The sequence below is a fragment of the Schistocerca cancellata genome, chromosome 3 (genome assembly GCF_023864275.1).
Source record: "Schistocerca cancellata isolate TAMUIC-IGC-003103 chromosome 3, iqSchCanc2.1, whole genome shotgun sequence".
In the NCBI taxonomy this organism is placed as follows: domain Eukaryota; kingdom Metazoa; phylum Arthropoda; class Insecta; order Orthoptera; family Acrididae; genus Schistocerca; species Schistocerca cancellata.
The window spans coordinates 397,537,682-397,558,979 of record NC_064628.1 but is presented as its reverse complement, the minus strand read 5'-3'; positions in this window follow the sequence as shown (position 1 = coordinate 397,558,979).

The window sequence follows — 21,298 nt, the reverse complement described above, 5'->3', positions numbered from 1 at the left end:
TTGGGATCATCACTTGGGTACCTGTTACTCTTATTACTATCACTACTATTCACATTCGCGTCACCATATCAAGGTTTACCTCTAGCACAGTAAGTATCTCTTCTATATTTATTATAATCATTGTTTTTATTGCAACTATAGGATGAAGATTGTCCACGCTCCTGTGATGCGGGTTTGACCTGGTTTTCGATATTATTATTATCATACGTTAAATTATTATTATTATTATAATTATTCGTATTACTATGAGTGTGAGTCGACATTTGATTACCACTCATTTGTCTTGCGTCTTCCATAATCATATCTATAGAGTCAATCACCGACAAGAACTGTTCTACATCGTGGTCAGGAACATTTATTAACTTTTCACGTATATTTATGGGCAACCTTCCCTTCAAAATTCTGATCACTTCCTTGTGAGAAATTGGATCACTCCAATAACGTGTCTTATTTATGTACTTTTCAAAATATTACCTTAATGTACTCCTTTTACTGTTAAAATACTCAGGTTGGTAAACCTCTTTTCTTAATTTCTCTTGTTTACTCGATGACCAGTATTTAGCCAAAAAAAGTTGTTCAAACTCAGCGCAAGTATGGCAACTTTCACTTACTTCAGCGGCCCATAATGCGGCTTCTCCGGTAATTTTGGATACTATAAATTGAAGTCGGTCGTGTTCTGACCAGCTACGTGGAAATATTCTTTTGAAATTATTGATAAAGATTTTCGGATGCAGGTTGTTCTTTTCAGTGGAGAATGTTGGGAATTGTCTACTTTTAAAAATGCTGTTCTCCACCTTTAAAGAAGACAAATATCCTCGCTGACCAAAAGAATCATCATCTTTACCAACCGAATCATCAACTTCCCAATGCAAATTTTCAACACAATTGTACTTCGTATTTTCACATGTTCGGTTGTATTTCGACCTATTCTCCGAACGTTCGTCCTCTGTCAACAAATTTTGTGATGACTTTTGTTCTAACTCTGCCAATTTATGATTGGTTTCCTTTTGCCATTTAGGTAACTCATCAACTATTTTCTCTTTTATTTTCTGAATTTCGCTAGTGACGAGCTTAATTAATTCATCATTTCTACTTAGGTGCTCATTGATATTTTCATTTGGCTGGGATCCAATAGTAGTCTTAACCTTGTCTACAATTTCATTTCCTTTTATTTCTATCCATTCAGATAGATCTTCGTCAAGTCTTTTAGTTTGATCTACTAAATACTTGTCAATCCCCTTACGAGCATCGGACTCAAACTCGACTATTTGTTTCGAAAGCTCTTCTATCTGTGCGCTAGCATTGAAACAGCTGCTTTCACACTTAACCATCCTATTGGACAGGCCATCATAACTCTTCGAAACTACCTCATATTTCTTTTCTACGTCATGAAGTTTTCCCATTAAATTATTATATTGCCTTTCTAAGGTGTTAGAAAACTCTACATCTAGTTCTCCAAATTTCGCATTTAATTGAGTCTCCCAGTCCGCCTTTAATTCTTTCTTAGTATTTTCCAGTTTATAATCAAAGGTGTTCAGTTTGCTTTCCAAAGAATCCATTTTAACTTCTAATGAACCCAATTTGGTCTCAAATTTTTCGTTTAACTTTTCATTGTCCTCTTTTAATTGTTTATTATCTTTTTCTAGTGAACCAAGTCTTCCATTCATTACACCCAGTTGAGTATTTATTGATACCAGCATATCAAACATTTTTTGATTAATATTTCCATTTTGAGGATCAACTTGCTGATCTACTCCCAAAACCTCAAGATCTTTATGTTCTCCCATGCTGCTTACCTTACTTATCATTGTATTTGAATCTCCTAACGGCTCTAAATCAATAACTGTATTATTATCTGTACATGTCTCCTGTCCCAGATTGAGCTCATGGGATGCATCATCCATATCCTCTTCACTTTCCTCTCTCTCTCTACTCATTACTCTACTCAACTGCACATTATCATGTATTCTTTTCGTTCGTTTTGACATGATTATTCACTACCAAGACACACACTTATTTTCACTATGTATTTATATTCATTTATCTACCGAAATCACAAGTCTCAACTTCTTTTTTTTATAATTATACAGTTATTTTAATCATACCTGGTAGTATCGCTCACTTTTAGCGATTATTGAAGAATACCTCTTTCATTGGACAGACTCACTGGCTGCTACAATATTTTCCAACTCTAGGGTTCGTGAATCCGGATGACACTCGACTTGATGCAGCAATCCTCCTCGATCGAGCCGCACGTTGTGGCGCCACTTCTACCGTATCTTTATTCGCCGTCGGCGTTGTCGTTGTTACTGTGAGACACCGTTATACCAAGAGGAAAGGCGCGTCGATCTTAGAGCATGAGATATGATGACCTTAAGCCATTGACAACACACAACGGTCACAGTAGCACCTGATTCCAGAATAGCTGCAGTAGTTAAGATCTACGAACTATCCCTTGTTGACCAGGTCCCCAAAACTTAACTCGTAACGAGATCCCTTCAAAGCAAATTGTCATAACGATCGTCTATAAAGGCTTCGTACAACGAGAAGAAATTTTACGGTTGATGGAATAATAACAGATACGCCCAAACTGTCTTGTCTCTTCTGCTTTATTTAATATAACTTCGTTCACAGTCTCATTTCGCATTCACCACTCATTCACCGAAACCCTTTGATGAACAGTTTTGGTTGCTTAACACCAACAGTCAATGATAATGATACAGCTTTTCTCCTTTTTATAAATTGAAGCCCGCTCTCCGTGATATAATAAGAAAAAAAACCGGTCTCAATACCGCGTCCCTCGTGAGATGCGAATAGACTTATCCCAGAATTGACCGCCCTGTAGGTGTACTCAATTTAATGACCACACTTCGCTGTCCGCTATTTCGCGTAACTGAATGTCCATTTGTTAGTCTGACTATACACTGTAGCTATTTAAAATTCGCCCCTATATTTTTCACAACGCACCATTAGCACTTCGTTACTTATTTGTTTTTTTTTCTAAGAGTAAACGAAAAAAAAGACGAAGTATAATCGGCTTAGTCGACATAAAGCAAAACACCTTAATATGCCCAATTTCACCTCTTCTTATAGGATCGGCTACCTTACTCATTAATTTACTACATATTGTTTCCAATAACACTAAACAGGTATCGCCGTTATATTTTAATTGTATTCAAAAGCATGTTACTACTATTATGACCAACCAAATCGTCACAAATCGCGCGGCGTGCGTTTTTAATGATAACTTTACGCTATTCAATTTCCGTTACAGCTTGTGATATTATTGGATTTCAGACATTTTGCATATGAGAAAAGGACAGCCACCAAGCTGTAGTTTGCAGTGATACTAAGCATGACAACACGAGAGTAAAAAAAAAAAAAAAAACGAAATCTGTTTTTAACGTTCGCCTACACCAAGACGCGCGGCCAGCGTTTAAAAGGTACTTTTAAATACTATGACTCGCTGGGCGAAGATATTTAAAATCATTGCCGCAGCGCTTGATAGCAAGAAGCTGCGAAACAGATGAAAGAACAATTTATCATTTGTTAGGAAAATTCTAGAGTCTTTATAGTTAGTTGTACTTCTGGTCGCCGAAATGTTAACATGTACTTCATTACCTTTGATGTTTGGTTGCCGACTTGTTAAGACGTGTTGTGTAGCACCGCTACAAGTTTAGTGTGAAAAACCACGTTATCATCAAGAAAGAAAACGCTTTTGTAAACCTAGTGACGATAAAAAATACTTACGCGCACGCCAGGACATTTAATTTTTACAAAATATCACACATACAAAAGCAGCGATTGTTGGACTGCTCCATGTATGAGAAAAACATAAAAATGTAAGTTTTGTATTCATTGTAAATTTGGTAATGTTTATAGTTTCACGCCTTTCTTCTTTGAGAATATACTTTTCCTCCACTGTACAGAAAATCTATGCTTATTCTTTTCTTTAAATTAACCACAAATAATGTTTATAAATGAACTTTGTTACAGGTTCGCTCTTTATCGCGGTGTGTCGATTGTATTTGGGAGACCATTAACGTGTTCAATTTACGATCTGACAACCTTTTTTACAAAATTTCACTGTTTTGCATTCATTTCCAATTTTTTTTTTTTATTATTCAAATAGGTCCCTTAGGTAATTTCATTGAAGAGTCTGAATGCGTGAAAGCAATCCGGGTTAAGAGGTCATTTGAGAAACTATTTTCACGCAATCAATCCGTACGTCTCCTAAACACAAACGAGAACCGACGCATCGTCGATCATTCATTAATTTTTCTCTTTTTCCAAGTCGTACCAAGAAACGGCCAAGGAGAACTGCCGTGAGTACGCAATCTAGTGTTAAAAGGTTGCATTCTTTATCTTGTCGGCAAACATTGCCATGAATTATCAACATCAATGTTATATTTGGTTAAATGTGAGAAGCCAAAAAAAAAAAAAAAAACCTTTTAACGCTAGATGTGGCGCCCGAACAGGGACCTGACTAAAAAACTAATTTGTTCTTTTTATTTTCATGCTACCATCTGGAGAAAATTGGAAGCCAAAACCAGTGATAAATAAAGGACGCATATGCAGAAAATCGCAGCAAGAATTCACAACAGCAATAAATAGCAGCGCGCAAGACAACTAGTGTGAGTACGATTTTTCATTACGTTTGAAGCTTTGCGTACCGAGCATTCAGTTGGCTCGTGACATTCACTCTCTACGCTTTTTTCCTTTTCCTCAAGCAATTTAGTTTCCAAATTTCTGTTTCCTTTTGCTATTAGATCCGCCTCTATCACATCATTTCGCTTACAATAGTTAGAAATAGTTAGCAAGAATTCCATTGTTGTGCATTTTAGTAAATCACAATGGCCGCCAGTTTCAGTGCTCTATAAGTGTTTTTCATTTATTTTATCTCTCTCGTTGCCATATTGGCATTTTCGTGTGTCAGAGTTTCAATTGTTTATAACGCGCAAGCAATATCTGAGAAATCAGGACGCGAAATCCTTGGCGCACCTGACAAGTGAAAATCATAATTTAAAAAAAAAAATTATCTTTTCTAGCTCGTGCAGTGTAACTACTTTAAATTTACGATGGCTGATGAGCAACCAAGGCAACTTAGACCGCGCGCGGGTGTAAACAAACCTGAATTTCGTAGTGAGGGAACAACACAGGACGAAGCGACACGTGAGCTGTCGGCGCCACAGACCGCGTCGCAGTCACGTGAATGCTCGCTGTCAGATATACTAAAATTGTTTGCTGATATGAAAACCAGTTTTGAAGCAAACATGGGTAATCTTGGAACGCAAATCAGTCAGTTAACAAACCAAAGTGACAATCTTGGAACGCAAATCAGTCAGTTAGCCAATCAAAGTGACAGCAGGTTCAGCAGTTTAGAATCAAGGATAGAGGACATCCAAGCACAAATCAAAAATTCGAATGACACCATGGAGAAAAAAATTAAAGCCATTACCACTGCTTACGCAAGCGAGCTAAACGCAAGCGTACACGCAAAAATTGATAGTGTTCTTTCGATGGTGGAATCCGCCGAGACCAATATTGGTAGCAAGTTCATAGATATGCAGGCCCAAATAGATGTGTGTAAATCAACTGCGAGTGACTCTTTGAAACATTACAGTGATGTTTCAAAGAGAGTAAGCCAATTGACAGAAAGTGTCAACCACGTTGGCGAGCGAGTCGAAGACCTTGCTCAGCAAATATCCGATGTCAATATTGACAAAAAGATCGCAGATGTCAACACCGGTATAAGCAATACACTTAATAGGGAATTTGAAGACAGTACATTGTCAGCAAGGTACACGCTGAACTAAAGGGTACGGTTAAATCTGCTACAGCAGAAATCTTAACCGCTCCCGGTACTTCTGGTGACACTTTAACCAGTGAATTAGGTGAAATCAGACGAGCATTTAGCCACGATCTTCCGGAATGGAAACGTCAGCTAAGCAATGATATAGATCAACTAAAACGACAAGTTACGGAATTGCAAGGTGACAATCAAAGTGAGTATTCGCTACCGCCAGAACACGATAATCGTCAATATCCCGAGTGTCAGGTACAATTCTCACCAACAGTAAATAATACGCGTGGCGAAACTTCTACGTCACGTAGTCATGCCGATCAACTAACACTCGTTGAACTAATGCGAGACGAGAGTGTGCTAAAACACAGAGCTTTTCAGACTTTTATACCTGAAAAACGAAATATACATCCAATAGTATTTCTAAAATCATTCACAGGCGCTTTTCCAGAATCATGGAACGACAGGCAGCGGATACAGTTCATCTTAGGCTATGTACACGGTGAAGGATCAATTTGGGGTACAGAAATAATAAACAAATGTCACACCTATGCAGATTTTGAAAAGCATTTTTTGAATAAATTCTGGAGTTCAGGTATACAACAAAGACTCCGAAAAGAGGTTTACAACGCCGAACCTTTCAACACCAAAGAAGGAGGTTTGAGACGTTATTTTGAAAAATATCTACGTAAAATTCAGTATTGGGACACGCCCATTTCAACCAAAGATGTAATCATGATCTTAAAGTCAAAACTTCCTGTGTCAATAAGAGAAAAACTAGTTAATGTGAGTGAAGAAGACCTAGAAGCCTTTCTTTCTGTTCTTGACAATTTGGATATGATCTATGAGGATATGCGTGCGAGCGCGCGGAATAATTATAATAATGGACCGCCCGCTCCGCAGCAGCACATAACAAACTGTGTCAATGGAATGTCGTACCAACATAACACGGGACAACCAAACGCTCACCCTTACGGCAATCATAACAGTTTCGACCGCCGTAATGGAAAACAATATAACAAACATCCACACCAGAATAGGTACAATCCGATTTATCAGAACACACAGCAACAATACGGTAATTCACCGATAAATCATAACGGTAATTACCAGTACCAGAACAACAAGACGAATAATGGAAATCGTCACAAGGGAAAGAAATGGAACAATTATAACAATCCACAACAGTACAGTCAGCCGAGTCACTTCACTCCCTCTCAGCAAATAAATTTTTCACAGCCGAAAAATGCGACATTTTCTCACCAACCCAATCAACAGTTCAGGAACAATAGTCAGGACAATTCGTCGGATGCTTTTCCTGACACCGCCGGTTATAATAGCCAAGGAAATCCGACTATTTTTTACACACAGGCGAACCAAGCACCAAACGCGATGTCAAACAACACGCAATCGAGAGATGCACAAGTCGTATGGGATACGAACGCAAATTTTCGACCTGGTAGGTCGCAAAATACTAGTCAAATAAAAATAACTGACATTTCAGCCCCACCCCAGTCGGAAAATCATTAGCAGCTTCTTTAGGCCTCCACGGGGAAGCTGCGGAACCAATAAGCTCTCATATCTTTAACCACTCATGCCAACCTAAAAAAAAAGGCGCATGACAAACACATTAGCAAAGTCTTATCGTATCGTATAAATGAACGAGTGCTATTAAAGACCCACTTCAAACCATCTTTGATTCATCATAAGAATCGCAAATGGCAGCACTTGTATGAAGGACCATATATTATCTTAAGAAAGCCGCACATTGGTTGCTATCTATTAGCTGACCCTGTATCTGGACGAATAAAAGGATTGTTTCATCACGCAGACTTGAAGAAATACCGAGTCAACCATTGAAAGTATCTGTTAAGTTAAGCTGCTAAAAGAAAATATACACACACACTATAAGTTGTCATACTATGTGTGAAGTACCAACATATGTAAGAGTAGTGCACAGGACTAACACCCTGTCGACCTGCCACAACAAGATAAGTAGTTTATATGAGCACCTTAAGTAAAACACATTTATTGTAGGAGAGCAAGATTTGCCTTAGATGTAAGTTAGTTTTAAGTTAATTGAGCCATGAACGGCCACAGCCGAAAGAGCTGACATATATTATAGTAGGGACGTGCTAAGTGCCACCTGCTACCACTAGTTTTAAGTATAGCAAAGCTCTCTCCTCTTGAATGAAATAAATTAAAATGATCCTTCAGACCAGAATGATTGCTCGTAGGTAAAATAAATAAATAAATAAATAAATAAATAAAAATTATCAAGGTCGCTTACTCTAATGAGGTAAATGTTATGTTATGCATAAGGAGTGTGTGACAACAAATTTTATGAGACCACCTATGAAACGCAGCAGGCAAAAAGCAGCAGCTTAGCATATAAGAATCAATAACGATCCAGGTAGCAGGAAAGAAGTGCGCAACTCAATTATTTTATTATAATACGGAGAAAACCGTATAAGCTCATAACAATTTTACGGCACAGTGCAGCTGAAATACAAAGATCATTTATAAATAAACTAGTTTAGTACTAGAAATATCTATTTCAGGTCCTCGAGATACGACGATTTTTTTTTAGAAAACAATTTTACGATACATGGAACAGAAGATAGTTAACAGACACAGTTCACTGCTAATGCATGGTTTAAGTAATTTTAGATATGCATATAAAATTGTTTAGAGAGCTGGATCAGACGACACTGAAACTACTGTGTCGATTTAATTATACTATTTGTCATGAAAAACTAAGGTGATAATAATTTATGTTAAGCTCATCATATCATACATCATTAACACTGTGTCTTTATATCTCTTCAATCCATAAAAGTCTTTTGTGTTTTCCTCTAACCAGTATCCTTACCATCCTACCTTATCCAGTAGAGAAGTGAATTTTACGAGCTGGTTGCATGATTGATACATACAGGCTATACGAATGGATAGTCGTGACACATTGGTTGTCGACGGGCTATGCTTATTCTCCGCAAACTGCAAGTTCAATTAAGATTTGTTATGTGCAATTGCACGACAGGGAACACCAAGCTTCCAAATTTCCCAATGGTAGTTTGAACACGAACTGTTCATCACGTAAACGAAGCCACATTGACTATGTCTTCAAACTAACGACGTAATAGAGAGAAAATAAAAGAGCTGAACTTGCGAAAAGAGTAACTATTGTAAAAAGAAAAGAATAACAAGATTTCGAACAAAGTGTAAACCTAAAGTGCCTTGGAAGCACAAACTACGAACAAGAGACACGCTTTTCGTCAGGCCTTGTAGTCACAGAGACTAAATATTTCTTTGTAAATAATTTTTAGACATGATATGTATACTAAATGTTAACTGTACTTTGTAGTAATAATGCAGTCAGTAATAAATGGACACGTATGTGCTGCTGCGTGTGAACCGACTATAGACAAGTAATCAATGGACACGTATAAAAGTGGTGCGTGTGAACCTTAACATGACGACCAAATAAATGTGAACAGGAATTAATAATAAAGTGTGAACTGAAAAGGTGATAACTCCAAGGGCACGTGTGAAATACCGCGTGTGAAGTAATGTTATAAGTACTTGTACTACGAAACCGCGATGTAGAAAGCCGAAGAGTGAAAGTGAATAAGTGTTGTACTTACCACAAACGATACTGTACGCCTTTCCACGGACACATTCTTCGAAACACATGCGGGAGTCGCCGCATCTGGCTGCTTCCGTAATCCAGAGTCGATGAAAAACTGTGTAAAAACTCACACCACAGCTAGTAGACACCAAACGCTCTGCTTCTCGCAGAATACTGCTGCTAGCGTTGTGGAACTGTCAAGTTATTATCACGTGATTGTGACCAACGGACGTAACACTGTGTACGCTGAGCGCTCAACAATCAATTTTTCTTTGCACAACGAGCGCGGATGCCAAATGTGTTTGAAATGCATTCAAAATAAAATATCATAAAGCAATGTATTAAGCACTCATGTACCTTGTGAAATTATAAAGACACTAATCGGAAGAGTCTTAAGCTCGATTTTGACAATTGCTACCGAATTTACTGACCAGGCCGAGTAATGACGAAAACGTGTCGAACCAAATAAAACCAGAAAAATAGATAAATATGAGAACTAAGCATTCCTAAGAGAATGAGACCTTATGTACATAAACAATTGTTATCCTTACCTAACCCAATTTTCTTTTAGACTAAGTTATTAGTAAGTAAGCACATTCTAATACAGATTTTTTTTGTATTTTTCATGTACGAAAACATAAATGGAAGCACGGACAAGTGTCAAGTGAAATAGAGACCGCCACCATACGGCTCAACATGTTGCAGAACCAGTCTTCCAGTTCCTGACCCACGACGTATTTCCAACGCAACCCCCATCACACCCCGACAACCACTCCAACTTCCACAGTGAAAGTGATGCCCTACTTTTCCTCCACTGTGAAAGTGTAATCAATTTCCCCACTTAAGTGCAGTGCTATCATTTATAACCGAAGTTCTACCACTCCCAGTGCAACTCATACCTACCCAAGTGTAGTGAAACATTTTTTTTTGCAGGTCATAAAAGCCACAAATAAGTAAAGTGCTACGTATTTACTGCAAGAAATCTTCGACGAAACAACGACAAAAATATTCCTGTAATATGCCATTGTAAAACAAGAATGTCAATCTTTTGTAACATATTTTTTCCACGAGTGCACACAGCACCCAGACTTCCTGCGAAGTCAAGTAATTTATTTCTTTGTTTTTTTTTATATTTATTATGCCATGTATAATGTATCTATGTATGTGTCTCTTTATCTTAATTTCATTATCTTTTACCGAGAAATGAACATTTGTTATCCTTGTACAATACATTAGAAAGGGCACAGTTCAATTGTCATGTAGTTACCCTATGGACAAATTACTATCAATTTCAGTCGTACGAATATACTTACCTGATACTCTGTATGTTAACCACTTTGCTTGATGTAATGTGTAAAATCGATTGTAAAGAATTTTTGCAAGTAATACTAACTTGTTTCACGAAAGCAATAATATCACGACTACGCGTGAGTCTCGATGATCCTGACGGAGTCATCGCACCTCACGCGGGAAGCAATGTGATATTATTGGATTTCAGACATTTTGCATATGAGAAAAGGACAGCCACCAAGCTGTAGTTTGCAGTGATACTAAGCATTACAACACAAGAGTAAAATAAAAAAAAAAAACGAAATCTGTTTATAACGTTCGCCTACACCAAGACGCGCGGCCAGCGTTTAAAAGGTACTTTTAAATACTATGACTCGCTGGGCGAAGATATTTAAAATCATTGCCGCAGCGCTTGATAGCAAGAAGCTGCGAAACAGATGAAAGAACAATTTATCATTTGTTAGGAAAATTCTAGAGTCTTTATAGTTAGTTGTACTTCTGGTCGCCGAAATGTTAACATGTACTTCATTACCTTTGATGTTTGGTTGCCGACTTGTTAAGACGTGTTGTGTAGCACCGCTACAAGTTTAGTGTGAAAAACCACGTTATCATCAAGAAAGAAAACGCTTTTGTAAACCTAGTGACGATAAAAAATACTTACGCGCACGCCAGGACATTTAATTTTTACAAAATATCACACATACAAAAGCAGCGATTGTTGGACTGCTCCATGTATGAGAAAAACATAAAAATGTAAGTTTTGTATTCATTGTAAATTTGGTAATGTTTATAGTTTCACGCCTTTCTTCTTTGAGAATATACTTTTCCTCCACTGTACAGAAAATCTATGCTTATTCTTTTCTTTAAATTAACCACAAATAATGTTTATAAATGAACTTTGTTACAGGTTCGCTCTTTATCGCGGTGTGTCGATTGTATTTGGGAGACCATTAACGTGTTCAATTTACGATCTGACAACCTTTTTTACAAAATTTCACTGTTTTGCATTCATTTCCAATTTTTTTTTTATTATTCAAATAGGTCCCTTAGGTAATTTCATTGAAGAGTCTGATTGCGTGAAAGCAATCCGGGTTAAGAGGTCATTTGAGAAACTATTTTCACGCAATCAATCCGTACGTCTCCTAAACACAAACGAGAACCGACGCATCGTCGATCATTCATTAATTTTTCTCTTTTTCCAAGTCGTACCAAGAAACGGCCAAGGAGAACTGCCGTGAGTACGCAATCTAGTGTTAAAAGGTTGCATTCTTTATCTTGTCGGCAAACATTGCCATGAATTATCAACATCAATGTTATATTTGGTTAAATGTGAAAAGCCAAAAAAAAAAAAAACCTTTTAACGCTAGAAGCTGTCTTGACTCGTAATGTTACAACCTCTTTGCAAAACCATGATGTTCTGATTGTTTTCTTCTCTTTCTTTATAATTCGTGTACCTAGAGCTTCTTGAGCTGTTGCTTCAATACTTGATTTGATTTGCTTCCATGTCTGATCTACAGTGTGACAATTATTGAACTATATGAAATAGAAACGTCATAATTTCTGAACAGTTTGCGTTAGGACGTTCAAATTGCACGGTTGGCCGTGGGGTATGGTGGGAATTAGTATGTGCAAGCATGGTTTTGTTTAGTGACGAACCCCACTTTCATTTGGATTCGTTTCTTCTGAAGAATAGTATAGACAGCGTTGCATAGTTCAGGTATTATTTCACCCAGACGTTACAGTTGTAAATTCTCAACCCTTATAACTTCTTTCTAGTGTCAGGAATTGTACCATTGCTGTTAAATGCTCAAGGAACGAAATTTATTTCCTGGTTCAAGTACCTTTTTGTATTAGATGTAGAGTTATGAGCGTGGATAAATACTTTTACGTCTCCACGTCTATTCGCAAACATTTTCGCCAATTGCCAGAATCATCATGTTGCTCACAATTTAAATTAATACGTGACAACTGCCATTGCACAAGGACACAAGGAGATACTCTCTTAACTGTTTAGATCGTTCATTCTACCTCTGACTCTTTTTCTATGTTCTTTTTTTTTTTTTTGTTTGCCAGATCAGTTGCAAACATACACCACCACAGAGGAATTTCCTGATTTCCCCACTAAAATATTCTTCATGGGAGCATTTCCAATTTCCTCGAAATCTTTTAGGCTTTACATCCATTTGTTATACACACGACTATGACAGTAGTCAACACTTTATTGCATTTACTCACTACACATAGAATAACAATACAAAGCACGCAATAGAAACTCAACAGCATAGTAGTCACCAAAGAATGTAAGGACATGAGTCATATCATCCAAGGTAAATATTGTTGTTACATCACAGCTAATTCATGAATGCATCCTTGCACTCACTTCATACTGATTGCATATTTAAGTCCACCACATCAGTCCCCCCACCTGTTTGGGACAGTTGTAGCTCAGCGATGACATGTGCTGCATATTTAGTCACATGGTCTGTCGCCTCATCAGACCATGGGTTGTCAACAAAGTACTCATCTTCCAGACTGCATTAACACAATTGACTTTTCGGTATGTTCAGGAGATGAATGTTTCTGTCCTCGTCTAGCATGTAATGTTGAGGGATATAACAGCTGAGCTCTTTCATTGCGAGGTTTGCATGGAATGTTTCGCAGTACGCTGGCTTAAGGTAGAAAATTGACACTGTTTACCATTTTTATCACCCCTGGAAATCCCCTTAAAGGGTCTAGTACATACATCAGAAAGAGGAGGTGTAGCAGTGTCGCCTCCTGTCCATACAAACTCGCATTTGAATAAGTATTGCTGGAAGAAAATTTGTTTGCCTCCATGTCGCGACAAATTAATAGGTTTGAGGAGTTGGATTTCAGTTTCCAGCGTGTGTAAAAATATGGCATATTCATAATCGACAGATTGAAAGTGGGAGAGGAGGACAAAAATTGGCCTGTTATTTTCAGTTGTTTTCCATAGACTAATTGGGCAGAGGAACACCATATGTCTTCTTTATTGCTGTGCATGGGATGGTAGCTCATAGCTTGTATGTGTTTGCAACCACATAATCTCAAGGGCTTCTCAAACAGGTGCCATTAAAGTTGTTTACACGTGCAGTAGTAATAATTTGAGGAATGCCAAACCTGGAGAACCAAGCAGAGATCAAGGCTCAGCGGACAGAAACTGCTGAAATATCTACTGCTGGAACACCTTCGGGCCATGTAGCGAATGTATCTACCATGGTAACAAGAAAACGAAAGAAATCGTATGGGGAAAGAGGAACTAAAATATCCAAATGTAAGTGTAGAATCTCCCTGAAGGAGAGGGATGTTGTCAACCAGAGCAAAGTTATGGCGAGAGATTTTACAACCTTGAAATCGCATGCGACATCGAGCACAACTGATGGCAATCTTTTTATATTCCCGCCCAAACAACCCTGTCTAGTACTAACTTAGCAGTACCTCTTAGCGCCAGGTGTGAAAGGCTTTGAATACTGGGTGTTGCCACTTTGCTGGAATATATGGACATAACTTGTTTCCTGAAGTGTAGTCCCAAATCTCTTCTCTTGTGTTGTGCAGTTACAGGCGCTCAAGGTGTAGGCTGTCAATGCAGTATCAGCCCAACACTGCTGAAGAAAGCTGTCTGTATCTTGCTCTGGTGCTATGTCAGCCCAGTAAATGACGGAAGATGCCGCACAGTTGCCCTCAAGCAGTCAGCCGTGACGTTATCCTGCCCAAGCTTCTGTTGCACACTCGTGGAAAATTGGGCAATGAACTCTGCTTGGCGAATTTGGTAAGGTGAGATGCAGTCGGTAACATGTTGCGATATGGAAGTCAAGAGGTTTATGATCTGTGGAAATCATAAATCCCTGTCCCTCTAGGAACGTTCAGAATTTTTGACAGCTAGATGCATGGCCAGGAGTTCCCTGTCAAGCTCGCTGTTGTTTCTGCAGTACCGACAGTTTTTTTGAGAACAAAAAGCGTATTGTCGTAATAACACACCCAGCGCCATCTGACTTGCGTCAACCCAAAGGTGATTGGCCCATTCTGAACAGGGTGTGCCAGAAATGCAGAATTCGCCAGTGCACTTTTAGATTGCAATATACAGATGTAACCATCCTGCTACTGGATATGTTTTTACTGGTGAGTAGTTTGTTAAGCAGCTCGTGCAACCCTGCCAAATGTGGCAAGCGTCTTCTGGAACAATTTAAGATCGCCAGGAAACGTCTAAGGCCATTAAACGTAGAAAGAGGGAGCATGTTTACAGTATCTGTCATTTTCTTTTTTTTTTGGGGGGGGGGGGGGAGGGGAGGGGAATATGAGATACTGTGGCATGATACAATGTACCCAAGAAACTTTACTTCTTCTTTTGCAAACACACACTTGTCCTTATTACTCATAAAACCATAGCACTCTAGTCTTTTGAACAAGTATACAGATACGCTAGTCTTTGGTTTTCGAAAATACACTCCTGGAAATTGAAATAAGAACACCGTGAATTCATTGTCCCAGGAAGGGGAAACTTTATTGACACATTCCTGGGGTCAGATACATCACATGATCACACTGACAGAACCACAGGCACATAGACACAGGCAACAGAGCATGCACAATGTCGGCACTAGTACAGTGTATATCCACCTTTCGCAGCAATGCAGGCTGCTATTCTCCCATGGAGACGATCGTAGAGATGCTGGATGTAGTCCTGTGGAACGGCTTGCCATGCCATTTCCACCTGGCGCCTCAGTTGGACCAGCGTTCGTGCTGGACGTGCAGACCGCGTGAGACGACGCTTCATCCAGTCCCAAACATGCTCAATGGGGGACAGATCCGGAGATCTTGCTGGCCAGGGTAGTTGACTTACACCTTCTAGAGCACGTTGGGTGGCACGGGATACATGCGGACGTGCATTGTCCTGTTGGAACAACAAGTTCCCTTGCCGGTCTAGGAATGGTAGATCGATGGGTTCGATGACGGTTTGGATGTACCGTGCACTATTCAGTGTCCCCTCGACGATCACCAGTGGTGTACGGCCAGTGTAGGAGATCGCTCCCCACACCATGATGCCGGGTGTTGGCCCTGTGTGCCTCGGTCGTATGCAGTCCTGATTGTGGCGCTCACCTGCACGGCGCCAAACACGCATACGACCATCATTGGCACCAAGGCAGAAGCGACTCTCATCGCTGAAGACGACACGTCTCCATTCGTCCCTCCATTCACGCCTGTCACGACACCACTGGAGGCGGGCTGCACGATGTTGGGTCGTGAGCGGAAGACGGCCTAACGGTGTGCGAGACCGTAGCCCAGCTTCATGGAGACGGTTGCGAATGGTCCTCGCCGATACCCCAGGAGCAACAGTGTCCCTAATTTGCTGGGAAGTGGCGGTGCGGTCCCCTAGGCACTGCGTAGGATCCTACGGTCTTGGTGTGCATCCGTGCGTCGCTGCGGTCCGGTGCACGTGCACCTTCCGCCGACCACTGGCGACAACATCGATGTACTGTGGAGACCTCACGCCCCACGTGTTGAGCAATTCGGCGGTAAGTCCACACGGCCTCCCGCATGCCCACTATACGCCCTCGCTCAAAGTCCGTCAACTGCACATACGGTTCACGTCCACGCTGTCGCGGCATGCTACCAGTGTTAAAGACTGCGATGGAGCTCCGTATGCCACGGCAAACTGGCTGACACTGACGGCGGCGGTGCACAAATGCTGAGCAGCTAGCGCCATTCGACGGCCAACACCGCGGTTCCTGGTGTGTCCGCTGTGCCGTGCGTGTGATCATTGCTTGTACAGCCCTCTCGCAGTGTCCGGAGCAAGTATGGTGGGTCTGACACACCGGTGTCAATGTGTTCTTTTTTCCATTTCCAGGAGTGTATTAACATATCATCCATGTAGCAGAACACAAATGGAAGGCCATGCAGAGACTCATGCATGAAACACTGCCAAGTTTTTGCGTAGGCCAAAAGGCGTAGTACTGTGCTCAAAAAGATCAAATGGTGTTGTCACAGCTCTCCTTTTTTTGTTTTTCAGAGCCATAGGTGTTTGTGAGTACGTCTTAGCACAGTCAGCAACACTGGAAAAGCAAGCACCTTCTAGGTTACCATTAAAGTCATTTATGTGAGTACTGGGTACTGGTCTAGAACAGTGTGAACTGTAGTCTCCATAGATTCTCCATGGTTCATTTTTCTTTTTTACCATTTGCAGTGGCGCTGCCCACGCACTGTGTTATCTTGATGCAGCACCATCAGCAATCATATGATATAATTCCAGTTTTTCTGTGGGTAAGTTATCAGGAGGCATGTACCGGGGTCTGAAAGCTGGTCCAGTTTTGTATTAATAAAACGTTGAGTGGAATGACTACTGTTGCTCTTGGCTAATACCGAATCTGTTAATGCAGGAAATTCACGTAGCAGCCCTTGGCCGAGGTCTTTGCCCAATGCACAGCTGCCCTCTGAGTAGGAAAAGCAGGAACAAACTCAGGCACCACCTGTCACTCTAGCATCACTCACACAGATAATGTACTTTTTCATGTCTACAGCCCAGCTCTTTTTGTGATCTGGAAATTTTCCTTTGCATTTCATCATTTTCATCTTGTAATTCACCAGTGGTCGACCGTTCTGCAGAACACAGTCCTTGTATCTCAGAAATTTGGAAGTCTCTCTGAACTCCTAATACTCGATTGTTTCATGCGAATAAGTTTCCAGTGTCTTTTTGCATAACGCACCTACACTGACCCGCCAAAGAAACTGGATGTTGTTGTTGTTGTCTTCAGTCCTGAGACTGGTTTGATGCAGCTCTCCATGCTACTCTATCCTGTGCAAGCTTCTTCATCTCCCAGTACCTACTGCAACCTACATCCTTCTGAATCTGCTTAGTGTATTCATCTCTTGGTCTCCCCCTACGATTTTTACCCTCCACGCTGCCCTCCAATACTAAATTGGTGATCCCTTGATGCCTCAGAACATGTCCTACTAACCGATCCCTTCTTCTGGTCAAGTTGTGCCACAAACTTCTCTTCTCCCCAATCCTATTCAATACTTCCTCATTAGTTATGTGATCTACCCATCTAATCTTCAGCATTCTTCTGTAGCACCACATTTCGAAAGCTTCTATTCTCTTCTTGTCCAAACTATTTACCGTCCATGTTTCACTTCCATACATGGCTACACTCCATACAAATACTTTCAGAAATGACTTCCTGACACCTAAATCTATACTCGATGTTAACAAATTTCTCTTCTTCAGAAACGCTTTTCTTGCCATTGCCAGTCTACATTTTATATCCTCTCTACTTCGACCATCATCAGTTATTTTGCTCCCCAAATAGCAAAACTCCTTTACTACTTTAAGTGTCTCATTTCCTAATCTAATTCCCTCAGCATCACCCGACTTAATTCCACTACATTCCATTATCCTCGTTTTGCTTTTGTTGATGTTCATCTTATATCCTCCTTTCAAGACACTGTCCATTCCGTTCAACTGCACTTCCAGGTCCTTTGCTGTCTCTGACAGAATTACAATGTCATCGGCAAACCTCAAGGTTTTTTTTTCTTCTCCATGGATTTTAATACCTACTCCGAATTTTTCTTTTGTTTACTTTACTGCTTGTTCGATATACAGATTGAATAACATTGGGGAGAGGCTACAACCCTGTCTTACTCCCTTCCCAACCACTGCTTCCCTTTCATGTCCCTCGACTCTTATAACTGCCATCTGGTTTCTGTACAAATTGTAAATAGCCTTTCGCTCCCTGTATTTTACCCCTGCCACCTTTAGAATTTGAAAAAGAGTATTCCAGTCAACATTGTCAAAAGCTTTCTCTAAGTCTACAAATGCTAGAAATTTAGGTTTGCCTTTCCTTAATCTTTCTTCTAAGATACGTCGTAAGGTCAGTAGTGCCTCACGTGTTCCAGTATTTCTACGGAATCCAAACTGATCTTCCCCGAGGTCGGCTTCTACTAGTTTTTCCATTCGTCTGTAAAGAATTCGTGTTAGTATTTTGCAGCTGTGACTTATTAAACTGATTGTTCGGTAATTTTCACATCTGTCAACACCTGCTTTCTTTGGGATTGGAATTATTATATTCTTCTTGAAGTCTGAGGGTATTTCGCCTGTTTCATACATCTTGCTCACCAGATGGTGTACTCTTCACGCAGTATCGTATCTCCCATTTCATCTTCATCTACATCCTCTTTCATTTCCATAATATTTTCCTCAAGTACATCACCCTTGTATAGACCCTCTATATACTCCTTCCACCTTTCTGCTTTCCCTTCTTTGCTTAGAACTGGGTTTCCATCTGAGCTCTTGATGTTCATACAAGTGGTTCTCTTATCTCCAAAGGTCTCTTTAATTTTCCTGTAGGCAGTATCTATCTTACCCCTAGTGAAATAAGCCTCTACATCCTTACATTTGTGCTCTAGCCATCCCTGCTTAGCCATTTTGCACTTCCTGTCGATCTCATTTTTGAGACGTTTGTATTCCTTTTTGCCTGTTTCATTAACTGCATTTTTATATTTTCTCCTTTCATCAATTAAATTCAATATTTCTTCTGTTACCCAAGGATTTCTAAGAGCCCTGGTCTTTTTACCTACTTGATCCTCTGCTGCCTTCACTACTTCATCCCTCAAAGCTACCCATTCTTCTTCTACTGTATTTCTTTCCCCCATTCCTGTCAATTGTTCCCTTATGCTCTCCCTAAAACTCTGTACAACCTCTGGTTCTTTCAGTTTATCCAGGTCCCATCTCCTTAAATTCCCACCTTTTTGCAGTTTCTTCAGTTTTAGTCTACAGGTCATAACCAATAGATTGTGGTCAGAGTCCACATCTGCCCCTGGAAATGTCTTACAATTTAAAACCTGGTTCCTAAATCTCTGTCTTACCATTATATAATCTATCTGATACCTTTTAGTATCTCCAGGGTTCTTCCATGTATACAACCTTCTATCATGAATCTTAAACCAAGTGTTAGCTATAATTAATCTGGATAGGCATTCGAATTCAAATCCAGAGATACGTAAACCGGCGGAATGCGACGCGGCGGTCGGCAACGTCTATATAAGACAAGTATCTGGCGCATTTATTAGGTCGGTTACCGCTGCTACTGTGGCAGATTGTCAAGATTTAAGTGAGTTTGAACGTGGTGTCACAGTCAGCGCACGAGCGATGGGACACAGCATCTACAAGGTAGTGATAAAGTGGGGATCAACGAAACATCAAATTTTTGACACTGCTGCGTCCAGAAAAAGATGCTGCAAGAATGGGACCAACAACGACGGAAGAGAATCTTCAACACGACAGAAGTGCTACCATTCCTAAAATTGCTGCAGATTCCAATACTGGTCACCAACAAGTGTTAGCGCGCAAACCATTCAGCGTAACGTAATTGATATGGGCTTTTGGAGATGAAAGCCAACTCGTGTATCCTTGATGACTGCACGACACAAAGCTTTACGCCTCCCCTGGGTCCATCAACACTGACATTGAACGGTTGATGACTGGAAACATGTTGCCTGGTCGGAACGACTCGCGTTTCGATTTGTATCGAGCGAAAGGACGTGTACGGGTTTGGAGACTCATGTATGGAGACTGCATGTCACCAGGGGACTGTTAAAGATGCTGGAGGCTCTGTAATGGTGTTGGGCGTGTGTAGTGGAAGTGATATGAGACCCCTGATACGTCTAGATACAACTCTTACAGGTGATACGTATGTAAGTATCCTGTCTGGTCACCTGCATCCATTCATGTCCATTGTGCATTCTTACGGACTTGGGCAATTCTGGCAAGACTATGCGACACCCCACACGTCCAGAATTGCTACAGAGTGCCTCCTGGAATACTCCTCTCAGTTTAAACATTTCCGCTGGCCATCAAACTCCCCAGACATGAACGTTATTGTGCATATCTGGGATGCCTTGCAAAGTGCTGTTCAGAAGAGATCTCAACCCCCTCGTACTCTTAAGGATTTATGGACAGCCCTTCAGGATTCATGGTGTCAGTTTCCTCCAGTATTATTTCAGACATTAGTCGACTCCATGTCACGTCGTGTTGCGGCACTTCTGTGTGCTCGCGGCGGCTCTACACGACATTAGGCAGGTGTACAAGTTTCTTTGGTTCTTCAGTGTATGTGCGCTCCACATTGAGAAGGTACTGCTGTATAACCAATGCGGCAGATGCGTGTAGCCCGGAAATCTGAAAGTGCAGAATTATTGGCAGCTGTGACAGAAGGAACATCTTCATTTTTGTAAGATTCATTCGATATTTTTGGATAAACACTGATTTCTGAATGAGTACCTATTAAGAAAAGTGCACCAGACTTTCTGTCCTTGATAAATAATTAAGTGGAGTCCACTGAATTCTTTTCACATTTCAGGCACTATGAAAAACCCTGACGAGTGCCTGCACTTGCTGACACCCATTGCTTGCGTTCGGGTACACACAAAGGCTTGTGTACTGCCTCACTGCATTGGCAAAACTCCTGTGATACCAATACCGTTTTCTGTGTTGCTGGTTGCTCTTGTCTCGAATCCTGTTATTGTCGGGAATCCTCTTCAGCCTAGTCTGACTAGTTTATTCATCAATT